Raw genomic sequence first — 25,144 nt, forward strand, 5'->3', positions numbered from 1 at the left:
AATCAAGTTTTTTGAAGAAGTTCTAGCCCACTACAATTCAGAGGTAAATATCATATACTTTTACACTTCACTACATTTATTTGATAACTTTAGTTACTTTGCAGATTCGGATTAATGATAATATATATTCGGATTAATGATTATATATATATATATATATATCACCTAAATGAGAATGTGGTTACACCTGGATAAAGTACACAAGCTACCCAGCAGTCATTAAACATAGTTCCACCTTTACCAGCTGTGGTAATCATTAATACATATAATCATAACATATAATATTCTGAAATACGGCCGTACACGCGCTCTCAGGTCAGCTGATCACCTGCTCCTGAATGTACCCAGGCCAGAACCAAGCTAAAGCTCAAAGACCGTGCTTTCGCTGCTGCGGCTCTTAAACTATGATACGCTCTGCCCCTCCACATTAGACTTCTACACTGTCCGTTGTTCAATCTTAAGTCTTAAAACCCAACTCTTCTCTTAGCATTCTGCAGATTGTTGCTTTTTAAAAATTGTATATATTTTGTACTATATGGCGGATATTTGTATTCTTGTTTATTTGGTGTTCTTACTGTACCTTTATTTTTTGTTTTGTGAGCTCCACTGTGTAATTTTGTATTTATCTGAACAGCACTTTTAGGATAGATCTCTTAATTAGGAGCTAAGAGATATTATTTTAACATGTTCTTTGGCATTTCAGAGTATGCTCTAAATAATATTTTAAAATGCATTTTAAAGAGAGGGCTGGCTGTAACAGTTCTCACCATATCTCTTTGGTTTAATAACACATACAAACAATTATAAAATGTAACAACATTTATTTTTGTTAGTTAACATCTGTCAATCAATGATTTACAGCACCTTTCAGGTTCTTTAAGCTAACATAAGAACCCATCAATGATTTATCGGTGTTTCTTCAGAACACATTATAATGACATGTACTTTCTAGATTTTATAGAGATGACCTTAAGGCAAAGAATTCTGAGGCAATGTTCCCAAACTACATTTGGCTCAGCATCAACAGCAAGGTTGCTGCAAACTGGACAAACTCTGGGAAAGAAACTTTTCCATCCTTGTCCCCATCCAGGCCGGTGAAGAATTGGTCCAACTGTTTTTTGTCCCCCTAAAGAGATAAAGTCCACAGAAGTTTGTATTCGATTTTAAAAACATAAACAGAGGCATACACAGATCTATATTACAATAGTGCTTCATCTTTTTACTTACGGCCATTCCAGGAAACTCCTCGCGGAGCAAATCAGCAAGCTCTGCCTTGCTCATTGAACCTTTGTCTCCGTCTTTTCCAGCATACTTATCGAAGGTGCACTTCAATACTTTCAGTTGTTCTTCAAGCATGGCCATGTTTGCTGAAATGAAAAAAAGTAGGCTACTGTTGACTGTGTAGTTCAGTGTTTATTTATTTATAAATGGATTCTTGGAGCGTGCTAAAGATTCTTACTGCCCAACATTTGTCTTGTGAACATTACTGATTATTTTAAAACGGTGCGAAAAAGTCTTGTTCATATGTTGCCTTCTCATCTTTTCTTTAAGGGGTAATTACTAAATGTACCCTTGGTTTTGAACAACAGACATGATGAGTCATGTTTGGGTGGGGCAACAGAAAATCTAATATGTAAATTAGAGAATTGCTATAATCTTTCGATGCATTGACATTTAAATCCTATACATAGCACTAATAAAACCTAATGCTACATTTTAGTAGTGATTTTACGTATTGCGCCGAGGCTTCGGAGCGTGTGTCGAGTAATCCCCGAAGCTTTTTGTGAAGCATGTATCGAGGCTTGTATCGTTTTGGGCCAGTGACGTCATCGATGACAAACGAAGCCTCGCTGCCTTTCGATACCACGTGACTGCTGCAGGAAGCGATTCAGATCGGTTGAACCCATTGTTGAACCCTATGGTTGAACCTTTGAACCACAACGCTCATAATACCCATGGTGACATAATAAGAACCATATTACCCCTCCTGTACACGGGCCCGCTGGTGACACGATGGAATTAAAAGAGGTTAGAACCTCACTTATATAGAGGTCGGAACATGTCATAAGTATAAATAGGCAAGCATAAATAAATAAAGGAATAAAAACTTGAATAAATAAATTAATAAATACAGGAATAAACATCCAACAGTGTTTTCAGGGAGATTCAGCGTGTGTGCTGTGGTTCAGCTGGAAAGCAGTTGACTCACGACCGTAGGGTCCCTGGTTCAATGACTCGTCAATCGTATTTTTTGTTGTTTATAAAAGCTACAGCTAAATGAGATAATGTAGTTAATAAATGTATTCTTTTATATGGTTTAGCCTTTCTCAGGCTACAACATGGTTAAGTTTATGAATATTACTAAGGAATACAAATCCCTCTTTGCAATGTTTACCAGCCTCCTTAGGCTTTTCAATCACAATCAACTGGAATAAAACAATATTGTTAACATGAACATATGATTTTATGTTCGTTGTTTAGAGTTATTCTAAGGCTTTACTCATTGGGAACTCGGTATGAGGTAGAGCACACTGTTGAGATGTCCAATCTGCCTGTTTTACACACTTTGACCAACAGGGGGTTTGTGTTCAAATGAAGCCCATGATGAAGCCTCATGAGATGAACCCTTTTGCGAACCAATTGGCTGGAAAGCTTCATAAGGCCTCATCTCGCCATCACTACATTTTAGATATCAACTATTTAGACAATTCAAATGCACAATGGTTAATGATTCATATCTAAATTGACTTAAAGAAAAATGTTCACTTACCAAATTCAATGAAAGCCTGAGTAAGTAGAGAGAATGGAAGAGTAGGATTTGTGAAGAGAACATGGACACCTTGGTTTATATAGAGAGGTTGTGTTACATGTGCCGCAGTAGGTGCTTGTGTGTGTGTCTCTCTCTCTCTCCCTGATTGTCTCCATGTGCAGCCTCTCCCCCAGGTGCTCCCAATCCCCAATCAGGGCCTCCTCAAAGGACCTGAGGAAGGCTGAAGTGGCCTCAAGATAGGATATTGATATTGATATTGGAGATCCTGCGACCCTCTCACGAGCGGACACACGTGCTGAGACTGAGTAGACGGAGATAGGAGTGAACGTTGAAGTGAGTGCGAGATTGAGAGCAGCTGGTGGAATGGCTTCTCTGAGTCCTGGAGAGGAGGATATGGAAAGTGCATCTGAAGGAGGATGGAATGAAGTAAGGAAAAAGACTTCAAGAAAGAAGATAGACATGTCAAGTGACAGTCTTAGTGAATCTGATTCACAGAATGAATTGAAGAAAGTAAAGAAAAGGATTGAGAATGAAGAGTGGAAAGTGATTGTGGAGTTTGGTGAGCAATCCGCAGCTAAGCTACATCCAGTGGCCCTGACTAAAGCAATTCACAAAGAAATTGGATCGATAAAACAAGCACGATTTCTGAGCAAAGGACGGATGTTGGTTGAGTTGATTAATGCAAGACAACAGGAAAAGTTACTGAAAATGAAGACCCTGAATGAAGTTCGAATTAAATGCCATGTTCCTGGAGCAAATCGGAAAATACTTGGAGTTATCAGTGGAGTTCCCATAGAAATAGGCATAGAAGAACTCAAGAAGGAAATTTAAAGGGGGGAAAGTGACTGTAGTAAAGCGTCTTCCTACTAGGTATCAAGGTAAGATAGTGGATAGTTTGTCTGTTCTTCTTCAGTTTGAAGAAACAATGCAACAGAAGATAATGATCGGTTGCATGAGCTTTCCAGTAAGAGAATTCATCCCTAAACCTCTGCGGTGCTTTAAGTGCCAAAGGTTTAGGCATGTGGCAGACAAGTGCAAAGCAACTAAGCCCAGGTGTCCAACATGTGCGGGGGAACATGAATATGGTAGTTGTACTGCAGGTGCTAAGGTGAAATGTTGTAACTGTGGTGGGGAACATAGTGCTGCGTATCAGGGCTGTGAAGTGCAGAAAAAGGCCAAGGAGGTGCAGAGATACAAAGTGCAAAATAAAGTCTCATATGCTGAAGCAACAGAAAAGGTTTCACTAAACATAGCTAGGAAATCCCAAGTAGCATCAAGTATGTTCTCTTCAAAAGATTTTCCCAAACTCCCACAGGCAAAGGAAAGCTCCACAAAGTGTTCACATAAGTGTGTGATAGGAGAGGATGCATTGATTGTTAATAAGTACACATTTGTGGCCTTTATTGGAAAAGTGGTGAATGTTGCTTTACAACAAACAAAAAAGAGGTCAAGACTGAAAACAATAGTGGAAGCAGCAGGTGAATTTTTGGGGATAAAGGATATAACCGTTGAAATGATACATGAAATGATAGCCACCAATAATGATGATTCACAGATTAGTGAGTAGATTAATGGTTTTTCTCATTCTGCAATGGAATGCTAGAAGCCTTATTGCAAATGGACAAGAATTCAAGACCTATATATATGAGTTAAAAGAAAAACCAGACGTTATTTGTATTCAAGAAACATGGCTGAAGACTCATTTGGACTTCATAATTGGGGGATATACTGCTATAAGACAAGATAGAAATAATGGCCAGGGAGGGGGATGTGCAATCTTTATCAGAGAAGTCATGTCTTATAGTAAACTAACTTTTAAGAACAGTCATGATTTAGAAATAAGTGGGTGTAGAAGTTTGGATTAATAAAAGGAAAATTAGTGTCCTGAATTTTTATAATCCATGTAATAAACTCAAAATAGAGGAATTAGACGGTCTTTGCCAAGGAAATGAAATAATATGGTGTGGTGATTTTAATGCACATAATACAATGTGGGGAGGGAGATCAACAGATTACAACGGACAGGTGGTGGAGGATTTAATGGAGGCAAAGGAATTAGTTTGTTTAAATAATGGGCAAGGTACAAGGATCAATTTTAGAGATGGAACAGAGTCTGCGATCGACCTAACTCTTGTAACAAGTGAATTAGCTTCTGGTAGCAGTTGGGAAGTATTGGCAAATAACAGTATTGGGAGTGATCATCTTCCGATTATAATCAAGTTTGATATAAATCATGTTGAGCTAGACGGTATCATGAGATGGACTTTTTCTAAAGCAAATTGGGAGATGTTTGCTAAATTGTGCGATAATGAATTGGATCAGATTGATATGGCAGAAAGTATTGATGAAATAAATGAGCAATTTACTTCAAATATAATTAAAAGTGCTAATCAAACTATTGGGAATAAAACTGGGAAACTTGGTAAATGTGTTAAGATGGTACCGTGGTGGAACAAAGACTGTAATGATGCAATCCGAAACAAAATCAGGCTGTTTGGAAAGCTAAGAAAGACACATTCATTACATAATTTATTAGAATATAAAAAGGCACATGCTCAGGTGAGGAACATTGTTAAAAGAGCAAAAAGGGAGTGTTGGAGAGGATTCTGTTCAAGTATTGGGAGAACTACACCATTAGATAAAGTATGGGGAATGATTAAGAAGATGAGGGGAATAAGACAGCAGAGTAACCTGCCAGTGTTCGAGATTGGAGGGGAAGTTGCCACTGGTGCTTTGGAGAAGGCAGAAATTCTAGCTAAAAATGTTGTCAAAGTTCATTCTTTGGAAAATTTGACAGAAGAAGGTAAGATCAGGAGGCAGGAAGTGTTAGATGAGCATCCTAATGTATATGAAGAAAGACATTCGTTGCAGAGTGTTGTAAATATACCTTTCTCTATTCAAGAGTTGAGAAGAGCATTAAGTAAGTGTAAAATGACTGCTCGTGGGAAAGATAATGTATGTTATATAATGTTGACCAAATTAAGTGATTTTGCATTAGGAAAGCTGCTGGAGATGTACAATAAGATCTGGGAGAAAGGGAAGCTGCCAATAATATGGAAAGAGTCTGTCATTATTCCCATTAGGAAACCTGGGAAAGATCCAACCAGTCCAGGCAGTTATAGACCTATAGCTCTGACATCACACTTGTGTAAAGTTATGGAAAGAATGATAACAGAAAGGCTAACATACTACATTGAGGAAAATGAACTAATGACTCCTTATCAGAGTGGGTTTAGAAGAGTGCGGAGTACTTTAGATCCACTGCTGTGCCTGGAGTCTGAAGTCAGGAAAGCCCAAGCGAACAAGGAGTGTGTTGTAGCTGTATTCTTTGATGTGGAAAAAGCTTACGATGTGGAAGGAAGGATTATTAATAAAACTGGACATTATGGGTCTGGGAGGTAATGTATATAATTGGATTATGGATTTTTTGTTTGGCGGTGCCATCAGAGTCCGAGTTGGCAAGTCATATTCTCGAAGGCATGAAGTTGAAAATGGAACCCCGCAGGGGAGTGTCATCAGTCCTCTTTTATTTTCTATCATGATCAATGATATATATACACAAGTAGGATCTGATGTTGGTAAGTCACTTTTTGCAGATGATGGAGCTATTTGGAAAAGGGGCAGAAATGTAAAATATATTGTAGCTAAGATTCAGGAAGCCATTACGGAAATTGAAAGCTGGTCTCTGACATGGGGGTTTAGATTGTCGGTGGAAAAAACTGAAATTTTATTTTTTACGAGGAAAAGGATAGGTGAGGAGGTTAGGTTAAAACTTTATGGACAAGATCTAAAGAAAGTGAAGACATTTACATTTCTAGGAATATGGTTGGACGAGAGAGTCACATGGAGTACCCACATTGATAAAGTAGTAGATAAATGTAAAAGGGTTTAAATGTTATGAGGTGCTTGGCAGGCACTAAGTGGGGGGCTGATAAAGCTGCTTTGAGGAACGTATACACGGCCTTAATAAGATCAGCCATAGAATATGGACTAATAGTGTATGGTTCAGCTGCATATTCTTCTCTTCAAAAATTAGATAGAGTCCAGGCACAAGCACTAAGGATATGCTGTGGGGCAGTAAGATCTACACCAGTGTCGGCACTTCAGGTAGAGGTCGGAGAAGTACCTATTTCTTTGAGGAGAAAGCAGTTAATTGTTAATTACTGGGCAAATCTACAGGGTCATAAAGATACTCACCCTACTAAACAAACTGTACAAACAAGTTGGGAAAGTAACAAAATAAAAAAAGAAAGTTTTTGTTTTTGTGTTTCGGAAATATGTAAGGAATTCAAAGTTAAAGAATGGAATATTAGTCCGACGGTGTTGTTATCAGCTGTTCCACCATGGTTGCTACCTCAACCTATAGTAGATTTATCACTATTGAAACGGTTACATTCAATGAAAAACAAATTCAATGTACAGGCTTATGTGAACACTGTTCTCCATGAACAATATGGGCACTTTATAAAAATATTTACTGATGGATCCAAAAATCCAGAAAATGGTCTAACTAGTTGTGCATTTTATGTTCCTGAGTGAAAAGTCAAAGTGGGAAAGCGTACAAGTGATCACATTGCAGTATATACAGTAGAGATGATGGCTATCTCTCTAGCACTTCAGTGGGTAGAGGAAATTTAGCCAGTGCGAGTGGTCATTTGCTCTGACTCCAGTGCAGCTCTGGAGAGTATAAACAATTTCTCTTAAGAATGTCGTCAGGATATTTTACATGAAATTTTACAAAGCATGTTTAGGTTAGTTCATCTGGGAATTGTTGTTCAATTTGTGTGGGTTCCAGCGCATGTGGGTATTAGAGGGAATGAAGTAGTGGATGAACTGGCAAAATGTGGTTTGAAAGCAAACCAGATTGATATTATGGTACCCATCAGTAAAGCAGAAGTCAAATATTTTACAAAAGTGGTTATCAAGCAACAATGGCAAAAACTATGGGACAGTAACACCAAAGGAAGACATTTATACCAGATACAAAGGGAAGTAGGAACAGGAAGCACGTGGGGGAGTAGTAGTAGAAGAGAACAGAGCATTAACAGCAGGATAAAATTGGGACACTCTGGACTAAACTCATCACTGCATCTGATTGGAAAACATCCAAATGGCAATTGTGATGGTTGCCTACAACCAGAGACAATACATCATGTATTTTGTAGCTGCCCGGATTATAACTGACAAAGATTCATTCTGAAAACTGCACTGGAACAACTCAACATCAAGGACATGGATTTCAAGGCAATATACGAAAGTAAATCAAGAAATGAAGCAAACAAGCTGATCTTCAAATTCCTCAAAAGCACTGATCTGAGGACAAGGATTTAATATGAACATTTAATAACTCAACAGTAGGTGGTGATATATGCTCCAAGTGGAAGCGATTCGCCATTGAAGAAGAAGAAGAAGAAGAAGTGGCCTCTCTCCTTCTCCACTGGCTGCATGTGTGCAGCATGTCTCTGTCTCTGTGTGAGGCCTGTGTTTTAGTGAATTGTTAGGAGATGTGCTCCAGTTTACCTTTTTGTGTATTGTTTAATGTAGTCACTTTTTTTTAGAAGGAAGTTGTTCTTAGTTACTTTAAGTTTGTTTTGCAAATTGGCTGATGAGCCCCTTTTCTTATTAATTAAAGCATCACTTTGTGGCTTCAGCAGTCAGTTTCTTCTCATTTTTCTCTCGCCCGGTTGTTTTTGTGTTTTGTTACGTTCCCTCCTAAACTAAAGGGAAGTAACAGGTTGACACATCCACTTTTCAAGCACCCACGCCACGCCAACACAATGTCAGAGGGTGTATTCATAAAGCTTCCTGGTTTAAAGAGTTTTACCTTGTGACAAACCTATAAGAAAACTCTCAAAAGGATGATGTTTTATAATAAAAGTTGCCCTTGCAGTTAAGCTGAGAACCTGCAGGTAAAGGTTATGTAGAGTACCAGCCTTTGAGAGAGCTTCTAAGGTGAAAACTAGATAAGTCATTTTAAAAGACTAACAATGACCTTATTAAGAGGAGAAAAGGGCAATTACACAAAGAGGATACATATTCTCCAAACTCTATGTAACAATGAGTAATGAAATAGATGAAATACCTAAATAACCAGCATGGTTTATAATCCTAAACAAACCAGCAACTAGCAGCATTAGAATAGGCCACTGTGTTTCCAACAACCTTGTAGGCTACATACTAACTATGGCTCACAATTGATTTAACAGAGGTGTTAATGACCTTGCATAATATTCATAATTACACCAAGTCTCAATAGGGACACAAATGCTATTACCTCGGTGTACTCTTTTGAAACACTTTCAAAAATGTATTTTAATAACATTTCTATTATTAACATGTTTAGCCTACTTTACGTTTTCTGCTTGTATTCATTGATTTCATTCATTTATGTTTCAATATCTCATTCATTTATGTTTCAATATCTTGGCTGCAGTGAACTTTCCTTTTTGTTATTACGTTGGTTATTTTTCTGTTTGTATGTGAAACACTTTATAAACGTTGTTTTTTCTTCAGGGCCAATATCGAATTTAAGTTTCAGAATAATATCCTTTTTTAATAATTATCCATTTTTATGAAAGAAGCAAAACAGCAGTAACATAACTTAACATTCTCTGCATCATTTTGCTTATTGAAGACTTTTCTTTTTGCCGCTGCTTTTATTTGAACTATTCATATCTAAAACTGCACTGCAACTTTTATTCATGTATTTTCTTTTAATGTTTATTTTATTATCTTTGCTTTTTAATCACTGTTTTTGAATGCCATTTTTTAAATGTCTTTCATTTTTGTAAAGCACTTTGAAATGCCTTGTGTTGAAAGGTGCTATATAAATAATCGTGGCTTACCTTGCCTATTGTATTATTATTTTTCTGACATCTGCATTACTTAAAAATTGGTCCTGCTACAAAATCTGTAATCTTTTTTGTTCTCTGTTTCTTATTACTACACCTGGATAAAGTACACAAGCTACCCAGCAGTCATTAAATATAGTTCCACCTTTAGCAGCTGTGGTAATCACATACTACATCAATAATTAGAATCATAACATAATATTCTGAAATACGCCCGTACACGCCCTCTCAGGTCAGCTGATCACCTGCTCCTGAATGTACCCAAGCCAGAACCAAGCTAAAGCTCAAAGACCGTGCTTTCGCTGCTGCGGCTCTTCAACTGTGGAACGCTCTGCCCCTCCACATTAGACTTCTACACTGTCCGTTTTTCAATCTTAAGTCTTAAAACCCACCTCTTCTCCTAGCGTTCTGGACTTTGCAGATTGTTGCTTTTATTGCTTTTAAATTGTATATATTTTTTAATATATGGCTGATATTTGTATTGTTGTTTATTTGGTGTTCTTACTGTACCTTTATTTATTTTTTGTTTTGTGAGCTGCACTGTGTAATTATGTATTTATCTGTACAGCACTTTGGTCTTGAGGTTTTAAAGTTTAAAAAAGTTGGATTGGATTAGATGTTTTGATAAAGTTTTGCTAATGTTAAACCTGGTATCCATTTACTTCAATTAATGAATGATCAACCACATTATTGGAATCTCTGTTCACCCTGGAAGCATGTAAGAATAAGAATTCAAGTTAACATCTTGAGAGAATTTGATAGACAGACATTCTTTTTAAGGGGAAAGCTTCTAAACAGGGACATACTTGTGAATATTTTTAATATAGGATGGATCTCTTAATTAGGAGCCAAGAGATATTATTTAACATGTTCTATGGCATTTCAGAGTATGCTCTAAATAATATTTTAAAACACATTTTAAAGAGAGGGCTGGAGTTCTCACAATATCTCTTTGGTTAAATAACACACACAAACAATTATACAATGTGGAACAACATTTATTTTTGTTAGTTAACATCTCATATTAAAAATCAAAGATTTATGCTCAAAGATAGCACCTTTCAGGTTCTTTAAGCTAACATAAGAACCCATCAATGATTTATCGTTGTTTCCTCAGAACACATAATAATGACATGCACTTTATTGATCTAACATTTCCTTGAGCATCATCATTAAGGATCCTACTAACACAATATACTCATTGAAAGAAACAGTGCCATCCTTGTCCCCATCCAGGCCGGTGAAGAATGCGTCTAACTGTTTTTTGTCTCCCTAAAGAGATAAAGTCCACAGAAGTTTTTTATTAGATTTTAAAACATAAACATTTTTTAAAGGGGCATACACAGATCTATATTAAATAGTGCTCCATCTTTTTTACTTACGACCATTCCAGGAATCTCCTTTTGGAGCATTTCAGAAAGTTCTTTCTTGCTCATTGAACTTTTGTCTCCGTCTGTTCCAGCATACTTATTGAAGTTCTTCATCAAAACTGCCATGGCCCCCAGCATGCTTTCTCCCATGTTTGCTGAAACGAAAAAAGTACTGTTGACTGTGTAGTTCAGCTTTTATTTATTTATAAATGGATTCTTGGAGCGTGCTAGGATCAAGATTCTTACTGCCCAACCATCATTTGTCTTGTGAACATTACTGATTATTTTAAAACGGTGCGATAAAGTCTTGCTCATGTTGCCTTCTCATCTTTTCTTTAAGGGGTAATTACTAAATGTACCCTTGGTTTTGAACAACAGACATGATGAGTCATGTTTGGGTGGGGCAACAGAAAAGCTCATTTGTGATTTGGTGTGGTAGGCAATTCTGCATCTTTCCAAAAACAATTCAAGGCAACCAAACACATCAAGTCTGATTTCTAAACTCCCTTTACTTGTTGTTCCTCCTTCAATTCATCTCAGTTTCTCTTACCTTCTGCATGACTTTTCAAACAACTTTGTATTTTCAAATTGACAGAATTCCCACAATTTGATGAATGTCACTATAATATGTAAATCAGAGAATTGCTATAATCTTTCTATGCATTGACATTTAAATCCTATACATAGCACTAATAAAACATAATGGTACATTTTAGATATCAACTATTTAGACAATTCAAATGCACAATGGTTAATGATTCATTCCGGCGCAGACTGAAAACTCAACTCCCTCCACTTCGAGCAATAAAATGACTAACAAAGCACTTATATACTAATAAAGGACTGGCTTATCTAAAGCTAGTTGAGTAGCACTTGAAATGTGTTGGCTCTATGAAAACCTGAGTACTTATATGATTCTGTTTTCTTCAACTTTGTATCTTCATGGTCGAATGCACTTATTGTAAGTCGCTTTGGATAAAAGCGTCAGCTAAATGTAATGTAATGTCTAAATGGACTTAAAGAAAAATGTTCACTTACCAAATTCAATGAAAGTCTGAGTAGGTAGAGAGAATAGAAGAGTAGGATTTGTGAAGGGAACACGGACACCTTGGTTTATATAGAGAGGCTGACACACCCACTTTTCAAGCACCCACACCCTGGTTTTTTCTTTTTTCTTTATTTGTTCTCTCCGGAAAAGCTTACACAATGTCAGAGGGTGTATTCATAAAGCTTCCTGGTTTAAAGAGTTGTGACAAACCTATAAGAAAACTCTCAAAAGGATGATGTTTTATAATAAAAGTTGCTCTTCCAGTTAAGCTGAGAACCTGCAGGTAAAGGTTATTTATAGAGTACCAGCCTTTGAGAGAGCTTCTAAGGTGAAAACTAGATGAGTCATTTTAAAAGACTAACAATGATCTTATTAAGAGGAGAAAAGGGCAATTACACAAAGAAGTAGGATACATATTCTCCAAACTCTAACGATGAGTAATGAAATAAATGAAATGAAATACCAAAAATGACCAGCATGGTTTATAATCCTAAACAAACCAGAAACTAGCAGCATTAGAATAGGCCACTGTTTCCAACAAACCGGCTACATACTAACTATGGCTCACAATTTATTGAACACGGGTGTTAATGACCTTACATAATATTCATAATTACACCAAGTCTGAATAGGGACACAAATGCTATTACCTCAGTGTACTCTTTTGAAACTTTTTCAAAAATGTATTTTAATAACAGTTCTATTATTAACATGTTTACTTTATGTTTTCTGCTTGTATTCATTGATTTCATTCATTTGTTTCAATATATTGGCTGCAGTGAACTTTCCTTTTTGTTATTGCGTTGGTTATTTTTCTGTTTGTATGTGACACACTTTATAAACATTGTTTTTTTCTTCAGGGCCAATATCGAATTTAAGTTTCAGAATAATATCCTTCGCTGTTCAAACTAGCACATTTGGCCTCGCAGGGTGCATCCCAGTACAAAGTAAATGACTACATGTAAAGGCGCTGACAGGTATTGATAGGTACCTGCATGCCTGGTATCTGTCAGGGTTTTTCACAGCAAGGCTAAAGAGTTTATAAAACGACTAACTCAGGAATCTCTCTTTATATTCTAGTCTATTTTAGTTGATATATGCATTGATTGTTCTAATTGTTTTTATGAAAGAAGAAAAACGGTAACATAACTTAACATTCTCTGCATCCTTTTTCTTATTGTATTATTTTTCTGACATCTGCATTACTTGCAAATTGGTCCTGTTACACAATCTGTAATATGTATTGTTCTACTCTGTTTCTTATTGCAATATTTTTATTTAATTAAAAAAATGTGCTGTCCTATATCATGTTGCATAGTTGGAGGAGCTTGGGACTAAGGTTTTCCATTGCCATATATCTACACTGTACTGTGCATACTGTATGACAATAAAGCCTTTGAATCTTTGAATTTAAACAATTTTTTGAAGAAGTTCTACCCCACTACAATTCAGAGGTAAATATCGTACTTTTACACTTCACTACATTTATTTGATAACCTTAGTTACTTTGCAGATTCAGATTAATGATAATATATATATTCTATATGATCCCTTAAATGAGAATTTAGTTACACCTGGATAAAGTAAACAAGCTACATAAATAAAGTAATTAAACATAGTTCCACCTTTACCAGCTGTGGTAATCATTAATACATATAATCATAACATATCATATTCTGAAATACGGCCGTACACGCCCTCTCAGGTCAGCTGATCACCTGCTCCTGAATGTACCCAGGTCAGAACCAAGCTAAAGCTCAAAGACCGTGCTTTCGCCGCTGCAGCTCTTAAACTGTGGAACGCTCTGCCCCTCCACATTAGACTTCTACACTGTCCGTTTTTCAATCTTAAGTCTTAAAACCCACCTCTTCTCTTAGCGTTCTGCACTTTGCAGATTGTTGCTTTTTAAATTGTATATATTTTGTACTATATGGCGGATATTTGTATTCTTGTTTATTTGGTATTCTTACTATTTATTTTTTGTTTTGTGAGCTGCACTGTGTAATTTTGTATTTATCTGAACAGCACTTTTAGGATAGATCTCTTAATTAGGAGCCAAGAGATATTATTTAACATGTTCTATGGCTTTTCAGAGTATGCTCTAAATAATATTTTTAAATGCATTTTAAAGAGAGGGCTGGCTGTAACAGTTCTCACCATATCTCTTTGGGTTAATAACACACACAAACAATTATAAAATGTGACAACATTTATTTGTGTTAGTTATCATCTGTCAATCAATGATTTATAGCACCTTTCAGGTTCTTTGAGCTAACATAAGAACCCATCAATGATTTATCGTTGTTTCTTCAGAACACATTATAATGACATGCACTTTCTAGATTGCATAGAGATAACCTTAAGGCAAAGAATTCTGAGTCAATGTTCCCAAATTACATTCCGCCCATCATCAACAGCAAGGTTGCTGCAAACTGGACAAACTCTGGGAAAGAAACTTTTCCATCCTTGTCCCCATCCAGGCCGGTGAAGAATGCGTCTAACTGTTTTTTGTCCCCCTAAAGAGATAAAGTCCACAGAAGTTTGTATTAGATTTTAAAACATAAAGAGAGGCATACACAGATCTATATTACAATAGTGCTTCATCTTTTTACTTACGGCCATTCCAGGAAACTCCTCGCGGAACAAATCAGCAAGCTCTGCCTTGCTCATTGAACCTTTGTCTGCGTCTTTTCCAGCATACTTATCGAAGGTGGTCTTCAATGCTTTCAGTTGTGCTTCAATCATGCCCATGTTTGCTGAAATGAAAAAAGTACTGTTGACTGTCTAGTTCAGTGTTTATTTATAAATGGATTCTAGGAGCGTGCTAGGATCAAGATTCTTACTGCCCAACCATCATTTGTCTTGTGAACATTACTGATTATTTTAAAACGGTGCGATAAAGCCTTGCTCATATGTTGCCTGCTCATCTTTTCTTTAAGGGGTAATTAGTAAATGTACGCTTGGTTTGAACAACAGACATGATGAGTCATGTTTGGGTGGGGCAACAGAAAAGCTCATTAGTGATTTGGTGTAGTAGGCAATTCTGCATCTTTCCAAAACAATTCAAGGCAACCAAACACATCTAGTCTGATTGCCAAACTCCCTACCTTCTGCATGACTTTTCAAACAACTTTGCATTTTCAAATTGACAGAATTCCCACAATTTGATGAATGTCACTATAATATGTAAATCAGAGAATTGCTATAATCTTTCTATGCATTGACATTTAAATCCTATACATAGCACTAATAAAACATAATGGTACATTTTAGATATAAACTATTTAGACAATGCAAATGCACAATGGTTAATGATTCATGTCTAAATGGACTTAAAGAAAAATGTTCACTTACCAAATTCAATGAAAGTCTGAGTAGGTAGAGAGAATAGAAGAGTAGGATTTGTGAAGGGAACACGGACACCTTGGTTTATATAGAGAGGCTGACACACCCACTTTTCAAGCACCCACGCCCTGGTTTTTTCTTTTTTCTTTATTTCTTCTCTCCGGAAAAGCTTACACAATGTCAGAGGGTGTATTCATAAAGCTTCCTGGTTTAAAGAGTTGTGACAAACCTATAAGAAAACTCTCAAAAGGATGATGTTTTATAATAAAATGTGCTCTTGCAGTTAAGCTGAGAACCTGCAGGTGAAGGTTATTTATAGAGTACCAGCCTTTGAGAGAGCTTCTAAGGTGAAAACTAGATGAGTCATTTTAAAAGACTAACAATGATCTTATTAAGAGGAGAAAAGCGCAATTACACAAAGAGGTAGGATACATATTCTCCAAACTCTAACGATGAGTAATGAAATAAATGAAATGAAATACCAAAAATAACCAGCATGGTTTATAATCCTAAACAAACCAGCAACTAGCAGCATTAGAATAGGCCACTGTGTTTCCAACAAACTTGTAGACTACATACTAACTATGACTCACAATTTATTGAACAGAGGTGTTACATAACCTTACATAATATTCATAATTACACCAAGTCTGAATAGGGACACAAATGCTATTACCTCAGTGTACTCTTTTGAAACACTTTCAAAAATGTATTTTAATGACATTTCTATTATTAACATGTTTACTTTACGTTTTCTGCTTGTATTCATTGATTTCATTCATTTATGTTTCAATATCTCATTCATTTAGGTTTCAATATCTTGGCTGCAGTGAACTTTCCTTTTTGTTATTGCGTTGGTTATTTTTCTGTTTGTATGTGAAACACTTTATAAATGTTTTTTTTTTTCTTCAGGGCCAATATCGAATTTAAGTTTCAGAATAATATCCTTCACTAGTCAAACTAGCACATAGCACACAATCTGTAATATGTATTGTTCTACTCTGTTTCTTATTGCACTATTTTTATTTAATTAAAAAATGTGCTGTCCTATATCATGTTGCATAGTTGGAGGAGCTTGGGACTAAGGTTTTCCATTGCCATATATCTACACTGTACTGTGCATACTGTATGACAATAAAGCCTTTGAATCTTTGAATTAAAACAATTTTTTGAAGAAGTTCTACCCCACTACAATTCAGAGGTAAATATCGTACTTTTACACTTCACTACATTTATTTGATAACCTTAGTTACTTTGCAGATTCAGATTAATGATAATATATATATTCTATATGATCACTTAAATGAGAATTTAGTTACACCTGGATAAAGTACACAAGCTACCCAGCAGTAAATAAAGTAATTAAACATAGTTCCACCTTTACCAGCTGTGGTAATCATTAATACATATAATCATAACATATCATATTCTGAAATACGGCCGTACACGCGCTCTCAGGTCAGCTGATCACCTGCTCCTGAATGTACCCAGGTCAGAACCAAGCTAAAGCTCAAAGACCGTGCTTTCGCCGCTGCAGCTCTTAAACTGTGGAACGCTCTGCCCCTCCACATTAGACTTCTACACTGTCCGTTTTTCAATCTTAAGTCTTAAAACCCACCTCTTCTCTTAGCGTTCTGCACTTTGCAGATTGTTGCTTTTTAAATTGTATATATTTTGTACTATATGGCGGATATTTGTATTCTTGTTTATTTGGTATTCTTACTATTTATTTTTTGTTTTGTGAGCTGCACTCTGTAATTTTGTATTTATCTGAACAGCACTTTTAGGATAGATCTCTTAATTGGGAGCCAAGAGATATTATTTAACATGTTCTATGGCTTTTCAGAGTATGCTCTAAATTATATTTTAAAATGCATTTTAAAGAGAGGGCTGGCTGTAACAGTTCTCACCATATCTCTTTGGTTTAATAACACACACAAACAATTATAAAATGTGACAACATTTATTTGTGTTAGTTATCATCTGTCAATCAATGATTTATAGCACCTTTCAGGTCCTTTAAGCTAACATAAGAACCCATCAATGATTTATCGTTGTTTCTTCAGAACACATTATAATGACATGCACTTTCTAGATTTGATAGAGATGACCTTAAGGCAAAGAATTCTGAGTCAATGTTCCCAAATTACATTCCGCCCATCATCAACAGCAAGGTTGCTGCAAACTGGACAAACTCTGGGAAAGAAACTTTTCCATCCTTGTCCCCATCCAGGCCGGTGAAGAATGCGTCTAACTGTTTTTTGTCCCCCTAAAGAGATAAAGTCCACAGAAGTTTGTATTAGATTTTAAAACATAAAGAGAGGCATACACAGCTCTATATTACAATAGTGTTTCATCTTTTTACTTACGGCCATTCCAGGAAACTCCTCGCGGAGCAAATCAGCAAGCTCTGCCTTGCTCATTGAACCTTTGTCTTCGTCTTTTCCAGCATACTTATCGAAGGTGCCCTTCAATACTTTCAGTTGTTTTTCAATCATGCCCATGTTTGCTGAAATGAAAAAAGTACTGTTGACTGTGTAGTTCAGTGTTTATTTATAAATGGATTCTAGGAGCGTGCTAGGATCAAGATTCTTACTGCCCAACCATCATTTGTCTTGTGAACATTACTGATTATTTTAAAACGGTGCGATAAAGTCTTGCTCATATGTTGCCTTCTCATCTTTTCTTTAAGGGGTAATTAGTAAATGTACGCTTGGTTTGAACAACAGACATGATAAAGTCATGTTTGGGTGGGGCAACAGAAAAGCTCATTTGTGATTTGGTGTGGTAGGCAATTCTGCATCTTTCCAAAACAATTCAAGGCAACCAAACACATCTAGTCTGATTTCCAAACTCCCTTTACTTGTTGTTCCTCCTTCAATTCATCTCAGTTTCTCCTACCTTCTGCATGAGTTTTCAAACAACTTTGCATTTTCAAATTGACAGAATTCCCACAATTTGATGAATGTCACTATAATATGTAAATCAGAGAATTGCTATAATCTTTCTATGCATTGACACTTAAATCCTATACATAGCACTAATAAAACATAATGCTACATTTTAGATATAAACTATTTAGACAATTCAAATGCAAAGGGTTAATGATTCATGTCTAAATGGACTTAAAGAAAAATGTTCACTTACCAAATTCAATGAAAGTCTGAGTAGGTAGAGAGAATGGAAGAGTAGGATTTGTGAAGGGAACACGGACACCTTGGTTTATATAGAGAGGCTGACACACCCACTTTTCAAGCACCCACGCCCTGGTTTTTTCATTTTTCTTTATTTCTTCTCTCCGGAAAAGCTTACACAATGTCAGAGGGTGTATTCATAAAGCTTCCTGGTTTAAAGAGTTGTGACAAACATATAAGAGAACTCTGAAAAAGAGGATGTTGTATAAAAAAATGTGCTCTTGCAGTTAAGCTGAGAACCTGCAGGTAAAGGTTATTTATAGAGTACCAGCCTTTGAGAGAGCTTCTAAGGTGAAAACTAGATGAGTCATTTTAAAAGACTAACAATGATCTTATTAAGAGGAGAAAAGCGCAATTACACAAAGAGGTAGGATACATATTCTCCAAACTCTAACGATGAGTAATGAAATAGATGAAATGAAATACCTAAATAACCAGCATGGTTTATAATCCTAAACAAACCAGCAACTAGCAGCATTAGAATAGGCCACTGTGTTTCCAACAACCAGCTACATACTAACTATGGCTCACAATTTATTGAACAGAGGTGTTACATAACCTTACATAATATTCATAATTACACCAAGTCTGAATAGGGACACAAATGCTATTACCTCAGTGTACTCTTTTGAAACACTTTCAAAAATGTATTTTAATGACATTTCTATTATTAACATGTTTACTTTACGTTTTCTGCTTGTATTCATTGATTTCATTCATTTATGTTTCAATATCTTGGCTGCAGTGAACTTTCCTTTTTGTTATTGCGTTGCTTATTTTTCTGTTTGTATGTGACACACTTTATAAACGTTGTTTTTTCTTCAGGGCCAATATCGAATTTAAGTTTCAGAATAATATCCTTCGCTGTTCAAACTAGCACATTTGGCCTTGCAGGGTGCATCCCGGTACAAAGTAATGACTATGTAAAAACCCTGACAGGCATGCAGGTATTGATAGGTACCTGCATGCCTGGTATCTGTCAGGGTTTTTCACAGCAAGGCTAAAGAGTTTTTAAAACGACTTACTCAGGAATCTCTCTTTATATTCTAGTCTATTTTAGTTGATATATGCATTGATTGTTCTAATTATTGTTTTCATGAAAGAAGCAAAACAGTAGTAACATAAGTACGAAACTAAAGGTTAAAACAAGTCTGATGGATGAAATGTTGCAACTGGTTGCTGTGTGCAGTAAAATTGGATTATTAATGTTATGGGTGTTAAGCACAGAGAGAAAGATTCACTTGTAGAGACAGTAAGAAGAATCAACTACAAAGGATAAGCAGAGTCAGGAGACACCATGATTCACTGGTGGGGAATGTTTGCAGGCACAGACTACGCCCAACCGTTGTTCATTTTGGTCTCCTTACAGACACACACCCATATCTACAGAATACATTTGCTAAGTAGGTGATTAATTAATAACTCTAAAACTATTGTGAGAGTTAACCCTTTCCTTGCCAATCTTTTTCAACAACACACTAGTAGGCGTGTTGCTAGAATGACAAACATAGAAGTTGTTTTATTTGAATTCCCATGGTGCAATACAGCGGCTTGTGGTTTTGTCCTTGTGTATAATCCAGTTAATTAGAAGTGCATGCCGAAGTCCCAAAGATTTACTGTGTTGAAGAGCAAAGAGCATTCACACAAAAATATGTTTTATCTTACTTTGCTTACTTATTGATTTGCAGGTTTTCAGCATTATTTTTGTGTCTATCTTTCATGAACAATATACAGATTTAACAGTTTTTTTTGTCCATACTGATTTCTGGCAGTAGTTGTTCCATCAATGAACTGAAATACTGAAATGAATAACACAACTATTGGACATATTGTCATGGATTTGGTTCAGATCACATCAGTTCACATCTCATCTCTGACATGTCTACAAATCTCTTGATGGACCCCAGTGAAGCCTCAAAGGTTTTCCATCGTGTGCCTGCATGTTTTTCTTTTTTAATTTCTGAAAAGATAAATCAGACAGTTGAAATGCACACACTTGAGACACACAGTGGCAGTATCTGCAGATACTCAACAGACTTTTTACTGCTGCAAATAAAAGTACAAAAGTAAAAGAAATGTGCTCAGTATTAGTTTTTGATGTATGAATATAAACTATTTGTGGACTGATGAAAGCTTGGAGTGTCATACACTACCATTACTGTTCGGAGTGACCTCCTTGTTTTTGCAAAAGCAGGCTTCTGTGTGTGCTGCATAGTCTCTCACTCTTTCTTTGTACCAACGCCCAAAAAACCTTCCACTACGAACCAGTTTTTAATTTTGTGTAGTGTGGGTGTGTGTTATGCAAGTGCTCTGTTCTGGCTGTAGCTATGAAGAGTATTTTAGGAGCCTTCTCTTACTTCATATTCATGTAATTAATCACATTAATCTAATTGTATACTGTAATTCAGTGAAGGCATAGTGCTTCACTTATTTCCGTCTTTTCATTTGATTTCTGTTTATTCAATTTGTACATTCAGATGTTACATGGAAAATGTTTAACGATTATACCATTGATGATTTGAATGACTTTGACCTTAGAATACACACACAACACACATCTGAGATTTAAAATAAAGAACAAAAGAGCCACCTGTATAGCCTCTTGCAAAGGTGGAAGTAATACCATGTTGGGGTGTGTTCTTTACACTGCTTAAAGGTGCTGCTAAGGTAGGTTGATCCCTTCTGTGGTGAAAAGGCTGAACTGACGTAAACTGAATCAGTATCTATTCTCTGAGATCTTATAAGCCACTGTTGGGCTGCACATTTAGCATTTGCCATTTTCAATTTCAAACAGTGTTGCACCGTATCAAGGAAAGGCATGATTATTTTTATTTTACAAATGTTTTCTTTGCTGTAGTTGAACCTCTTTCATTCTGCCCTGACATGTAAAGAGATAGGCTCCTTGTTTAGATCAGTCTTTAAGCTGTACACATTGTCTAAAAGGGTGCAAGCAAAGTATACTGTTCAAAAACAAGTTACAAACTGGCAAGTCAAACAAAAGGAACATTTTTTTAGTGCTCAAGTTGGTACTTTTTGAAATAAACTCAACTGAGGGATTTGATTTGTTTGCATCCCATGTACATTGTTAAATTCACCTTTCATTTTTACAAAGTAGTTTGATTCCTCCATGACATATTCTGTGTACAACGACAGGAAGCATTTTCACCTTCTTATTACAGATACATGCATTTCCAAACATTCGGTCTACCTACGCTGTAAAATGTATTATCTTTTCCATTTACACACGGCATCTATTGCACGTCTGTCCGTCCTGGGAGAGGGATCCCTCCTCTGTTGCTCTCCCTGAGGTTTCTCCCATTTTCCCCTTTAAACTGTGGGTTTTCTCTGGAAGTTTTTCCTTGTACGATGTGAGGGTCTAAGGACAGAGGGTGTCGTTATCTCATACTGATATTCTGCACAAACTGTGCTGTTGTATTTGCTGTAAAGTGTCTTTACTGTAGGATATTTTTTATTATATGTACAGCACTTTGGCTCGACCAAAAATCGTTTAAAAATGTGCTATATCAATAAAACTTTGATTTGATTTGATTTGAAGCAGGGGGGAGTTGCATATTGAACTAAAACACTTAATTTACTTGTGTGTTGTTTCTTCTGTACGGGATTCATTATATGTCATTGAAGTTGGCATTAGCATTCATTTAGGCTTCCACTACTGTTAGTGTAGCTTGCTTCAGCAGTCTTGTGGGTCCGTTGCAGACCACTGTTGGAGTGGCTTTACACAGACATATGTAAAGTACCTGTATGTGTAGGTTTCATGTCATACAGACTCATATTTCTGTCACTGACAGTAGCTGTATTTAAAAACCTTGAATGATATTTTATACCAACTCTTTATATCACAACTGGTTGTCATCATACACCTGCTTGCTCACACAAATAGTTTAATTAAACACTGTATCATTCAATATATTACTGAATAATAATTTCCCCTACTGGTATGGCCTGCAGCACACTGAGTGACTCAAGTGGGAGTGAATGATGGGGTGGGAGTGGATACAATTCATAGTGATTTCATGAAAATGTAGCATTTTATGTAATCAAAACAGTGATATGAACACATTCCTGTTGTTTGATGGAATAAGTGGTCACCTGCCAAAAGACTCGATGAGCAAGTGTATTGATTATTCTATGGTTAATATAGGATTTATGTGCCATAATGGTAAACTCTGAATATTTTGTACAAGCCCCTTAGAGTTTTACATCAAATGCCTTCTGTGTTTTGTTCATAATTTACATTCAACATCGGTTGAGGATTTCATCCTGTTTGAAAATAGATTGTTTCTGATTGAAAAGCACAGCAAGAAGTTGTCTTTGGTTTTGAATGACATACATAATACTTGGACCTATTTCAGATCAAGTGCATTCTGTTTATTCAGATGGAACTGACTGATGGATTCATAAACGCAGAGCTTTCAAATACATTTTTGCAAATAGATAAAGATAAATGATTTCATACAAAAAGATGACTCCTAACACAAGTTAGAGGTAGACTGAGAGTTGTGGAGACCTACATCTTTTTTTCTCAATTATTTTTATTCTTTATGGACCAGTATTGAATAGCCTACGAAAACCAATTGACAGTGAGACAGTGAACATTTCATTTTCAGTGCAGTTAGTGTTACATATACACACGTTATAATGATAACTCTTCAAAGGTTTTACATTCATTCATCGGAGCAGTCCCCGCAGTCTTTGCCCTTGCCTGTCTTCTTGTGGTAGCAGTTGTTGGCAAGAGAAATCACACAACGAGAAAACTCTCTGAAGTCGATCTCTCCATCACGTGCCATGCAACCTGCCTGCTTCTCAAATCTTTTAGCTTTGATTTTGTCCTGAAAAAAAAATGATATTACTGTTAAAATCATGAAACACACCTGACTAATAAAGAAGAAGCAGCATAGTAAGGGATTTGTCGTCATGTGTCATGTAAAGTGAGTATGTTGAGGTTCTTACTTTCATCTCAGCGCATTCAATTTCTTTATCCACCATTGTCATCAGGTCCTCCTTGCTCAACTTGCCATCAGCATCAGAGTACTCCACGTACAACTCCACCATGTTTTTAATGATTTCTTGCAGACGAGACATGGCTGTATCTGTACAAAAAGACAATTCAATATCGAAACAGATGACACTTAATGTATTTCCTTTTACAAAACATACTCACTAATATGTTGCTTTCCAACAGGACTCACCTTAGAGTTGAGGTTCCCAGGTAGAGAGAGTTCACATCCGTGTCAATAACTTGGTCCCAGATGAGACAGATGTTGGACTGAGGGGAAAGCCTACTTTTATAATGGCGTACACACCATGAATGACCAGGCAAAAACACTTGTACACTAATGTATGTTCTCCCAACAAACCAGTTTCACCAGTGCGTTTGTGCAATACTGCATACCTATAGATCATGGGTGTATACATGTTTGTGTTGCTAAGCTTTTGTTGACATTGTCTAAATGTGTGTGCAGTACATTGATGTTCGAAGTGTTTTGGTTACAGGTGGAGCACATTTAAGATTTGTAAAGCCTAACCTATTGTAGAGAAACATCTATAAGTGGAAAGCTATACATTATCCCTGCCTGAAAATGTCCCCTCCAACTACGAAATAAGCAACGCAACCAATAGTTATGTAATTGTAAACTAAACTTCTACACGACAGAGAAATACAATTATTCCTGACAATAATAGATACTGGTCTCAAGTAACTGATTTGTATCCATGGTAAGGTTTTGATCCTTTGTAAAAAGTTATATTATTGGTCATACAGCTTCCCAATTCACATCAATTTTGTCATTATCTGTTGTTGTTTCAATTTGTTTTTTATTCAGAACACGCAACATATATTGCCTGTCAGCCCGACCTTGGAGCTGTTGCTCTCCCTGAAGTTCTGCCATTTTTGCCACTTTTGGTGTATTTTGTGGAGGTTTTTTCATATGCGCTACAATAATCTAAGCACTGAGGGTGTGCGCTGTACAAATTGTAAAGAGACGAATGTGTCTTTTGTATTCTTCTGCTTTGTAAATAACATTTCCTTGATTTAAATAAAAATGTTCTGATTATAGGCCCACAGCGCAGATCAGTAATCACAATACTACACAATAATGCATGAACCATGATACACTTTTTGTATTGAGTATTTCATTTGTATGGCACAAAAGGACAAGGGAAGCTGCTTTGTGGTGCGTAAGTCAGAGTTTTATTCCATGAATCACTGTTTTTTTCTTTGTACAATAGGTGTCGACAGATGTCAGACATTGTGCGTCTGCTTTTGAAAAAAAAAGGAGTTCTCATTGAGTTAGGGTTGTGGGTAAAAAATGCTGAGTCATACAATGGGAATTGCAACTGGAACTGGACACACACAAGCAAGAGGTCTGACCATTAGACAATGCTAACATTTTGGCAACAACAATTTTCTGGTCATTATCTGCATTTGAACATTAACATCACCCTGAAAATGAAGTTAGAAACTCAATACCATCATAATATGTAAAATTAAAATGTAGAAACTGCATTTATGATACTGTCTCACATCCACACAAGCCGGTTAGAGT

The 25,144-nt window shown here is 36.3% G+C and overlaps 4 long non-coding RNA genes across 4 annotated transcripts; all 4 read right to left on the reverse strand.

Annotated features, from left to right (window-relative positions):
- Positions 1–801: 801 nt before the first annotated feature.
- LOC307013848 lies at positions 802–2,935 on the reverse strand. Its single transcript, XR_013801091.1, has 3 exons — positions 2,771–2,935; positions 1,228–1,367; positions 802–1,126 (listed from the first exon to the last, which is right to left on the reverse strand). It is a non-coding gene; the product is annotated as an uncharacterized lncRNA (long non-coding RNA).
- A 7,663-nt stretch (positions 2,936–10,598) lies between these two features.
- On the reverse strand, positions 10,599–12,183 carry LOC307013847. The gene is made up of 3 exons (XR_013801090.1): positions 12,030–12,183; positions 11,004–11,146; positions 10,599–10,893 (listed from the first exon to the last, which is right to left on the reverse strand). It is a non-coding gene; the product is annotated as an uncharacterized lncRNA (long non-coding RNA).
- A 2,047-nt stretch (positions 12,184–14,230) lies between these two features.
- On the reverse strand, positions 14,231–15,551 carry LOC307013846. Its single transcript, XR_013801089.1, has 3 exons — positions 15,394–15,551; positions 14,656–14,795; positions 14,231–14,555 (listed from the first exon to the last, which is right to left on the reverse strand). It is a non-coding gene; the product is annotated as an uncharacterized lncRNA (long non-coding RNA).
- A 1,777-nt stretch (positions 15,552–17,328) lies between these two features.
- On the reverse strand, positions 17,329–18,689 carry LOC307012913. The gene is made up of 3 exons (XR_013800766.1): positions 18,532–18,689; positions 17,754–17,893; positions 17,329–17,653 (listed from the first exon to the last, which is right to left on the reverse strand). It is a non-coding gene; the product is annotated as an uncharacterized lncRNA (long non-coding RNA).
- Between the last annotated feature and the right edge of the window lie 6,455 nt (positions 18,690–25,144).

Source organism: Notothenia rossii, assembly GCF_949606895.1.
Source record: "Notothenia rossii genome assembly, chromosome: 7".
In the NCBI taxonomy this organism is placed as follows: Eukaryota; Metazoa; Chordata; class Actinopteri; order Perciformes; family Nototheniidae; genus Notothenia; species Notothenia rossii.